The sequence below is a fragment of the Microtus ochrogaster genome, unplaced genomic scaffold, assembly GCF_000317375.1.
Source record: "Microtus ochrogaster isolate Prairie Vole_2 unplaced genomic scaffold, MicOch1.0 UNK81, whole genome shotgun sequence".
Taxonomy (NCBI): Eukaryota; Metazoa; Chordata; class Mammalia; order Rodentia; family Cricetidae; genus Microtus; species Microtus ochrogaster.
In genome coordinates this window covers 394,258-397,136 of record NW_004949179.1, presented here as the reverse complement: position 1 = coordinate 397,136, position 2,879 = coordinate 394,258, and positions in this window count along the sequence as shown.

Here is a 2,879-nt window from a genome sequence, read left to right as displayed (position 1 = left end):
TCATCCTGGCCTTGCTGAAGTGAAAGCAGGAGGATCAGGAGTTCTTGGGATCCTCAGCTACACAAATAGTTCAGGTCAGCCTGGCTCTATGAGTCCCAGTCTCAAATTTTGGAATGGGAAGGAGCTAGAGAGATGGCTCCACTGTTGTAGACAACTGGAGTTTGAACCGGGTGGTGGTGGCACATGCCTTTAATCCCAGCACTCTTCCCTCTCGGGAGGCAGAGGCAGGTGGGTCTCTATGAGTTCGAGGCCAGCCTGGGTTACAAGAGCTAGTTCCAGGATAGGCTCCAAAGCTACAGAGAAACCCTGTCTCAAAAAAAAAACAAAAACAAAAACAAAAAAAAGGAAAGATAGAAAGAAAGGAAGAAAAGAAAGACAGACAGACAGAAAGAAAGAAAGAAAGAAAGAAAGAAAGAAAGAAAGAAAGAAAGAAAGAAAACTCGAGTTTGGTTCCCAGCACCCACATGGGTGACACACAACCACCTGTAATTCTAGATAAAATACCTTCTTCTGGGCGGTGGTGTTGCATGCCTTTAATCTCAGCATTTGGAAGGCAGAGACAGATGAAACTCAGTGAGTTTGACGTTAGCCTGGTCTACAAAAAAATGATACCTTTTTTCTGGCCTCCTTGGCATGTGCACAGAATACACATATATACATAAATAAAAATTAAATCTTAATTTTTTAACTTTTGCTTTTGCCTTATTTTATGTGTATCAGTGCATGTCTCTACGTATCTCTGTGCACCATGTACCTGGTACCAACACAGGCCAGAAGAGAACATGACAATGGTCAGCTACCATGTGGGTGCTGAGAAATAAGCCCAGGTCATCTGGAAAAGCAGCAGTTAGTCTTTTTTTTTTTTTTTTTTTTTTTTTTTTGGTTTTTCGAGACAAGGTTTCTCTGTGGCTTTGGAGCCTATCCTGGATCTAGCTCTGTAGACCAGGCTGGTCTCGAACTCACAGAGATCTGTCTGCCTCTGCCTCCCGAGTGGTGGGATTAAAGGCGTGTGCCACCATCGCCCGGCTAGCAGTTAGTCTTAACTGCTTGCGCATCTCTCCATCCTGCTGCCACTTGTATGCTGTAAAGATTTGTCCCTTTAGGCTAGAGAGAGGGCACAGAGAGGTTAAGAGCACTGGCTGTTCTTGGAGAGGTCCTGAGCTGATTCCTAGCAGTGTGGCTCACCACCATCTGTAATGAGATCTGTCGCCCTCTTCTGGCATGCAGGTGTACATGCAGAGCACTCATACACAGAATATAAATAAATTTAAAATAGTAATAATAATAAAACAAAAGAAACTAAGCCCCAGGCCTTCAGACTGCCTGGCTGACACTTTCCTGCTCTGGAGGGGACTCCAAGTGGGTAGGCTACCAGTCCTGTTGCTCCTGGTGTTTGTGTAGGGGGAAGGCTCCCCTGTCACCTTGTATATTATTGGCATCTAGAGGGACGTCCATCCTGAGAGGACAGAGGATTGGAATAGGGCTGAAGGAATGTCTGCAACCTCTATTCAGAACCCCCTCTATGCTCTGGTTCCCAATTCTGGAACCATACCCTGACAGTGGTGGTGGTATATCAGGTCACACATGTGGGTAGGTGGGGTCTGAGTTAGTCCTAACCTCTGGGACAATGTGATTCCTCGGAGGGGATTTGTGGCCCACCCATTTCATCTTTCTAAAATCCTTCATGGGGGGCTGGAGAGATGGCTCAGTGGTTAAGAGCATTGCCTGCTCTTCCAAAGGTCCTGAGTTCAATTCCCAGCAACCACATGGTGGCTCACAACCATCTGTAATGAGGTCTGGTGCCCTCTTCTGGCCTGCAGACATACACACAGACAGAATATTGTATACATAATAAATAAATATTAAAAATAAAATAAAATCCTTCAAGGCCTCGTCTTAATACAGCCAGTGGGGACCTCAAGTACTGGACATACCTCCATCCCTAAACTCCCAGGCCCAAGCCTTCTTATGTGCCAGTCCCCCAAGAAGCTGGGACAATGATGTGTTGTGGGTTTGTTTGCTGCTTGTTTGAGATAGGGGCGTGGGATTAAAGGCAAGTGTCACTATCCCTTGTTTTGTTTTTCACTGACATCTTTGATTCATGCACAAAACAGGAACCTTTTCCACCAGCACCAGGAGACTGAGGCAGGAGAATCTCCAGCTGTGGCCCTCCTCTGTTTAAAGGGGTAGGGAGAATCCTAACATTTGGGAGGCAGAGACTGGCAGGAAGATAGCTGTAAGTAGAGGATGTCTTGGATTACAAAGCAAGACATTAGCAGGGCAGTGGTGGCACACGCCTTTAATCCCAGCACTCAGGAGGCAGAGGCAGGCGGATCTCTGTGATTTTGAGGCCAGCCTGGTCTACAGAGCGAGTTTCAGGACACAGGTTCCAAAGCTACACAGAGAAGCCCTGTCTCAAAAAACAAAAACAAACAAACAAAAAATGCAGGTGGGGATGGCAGGGATGGTGCATGCCATTAATCCCAGCATTTGAGAGCAACCTGGTCTACAGAGCAAGTTACATGTCAGTCAGGGCTACTCAGAGAAACCCTGTCTCAAAAAAATTATACACACACACATATGCATGTGTGTATATATAATTTTTATTAATGTGTGTATCTTTGTTCATCTGTGTACACGTGTGCCTTCTGGGTATCCATAAAGGCCTAAGAGGGCATTGGTTCCCTTGGAGCTGGACATAGAGGTGGCTGTGAACTGCTCCACATGTTGTCTGGGTCATCTTTAAGAGCAGCAAGTGCTCTTTGGCCCCCAAGCCATCTCTCCAGAGCCCACTTCCCTTTTCTTTTTTTTTTTTTGTTCCTCCCCCTTCCTTTGCAAGCCAGCCTATCAAACTCACAGCAATCCTCTTGTTTTAACTT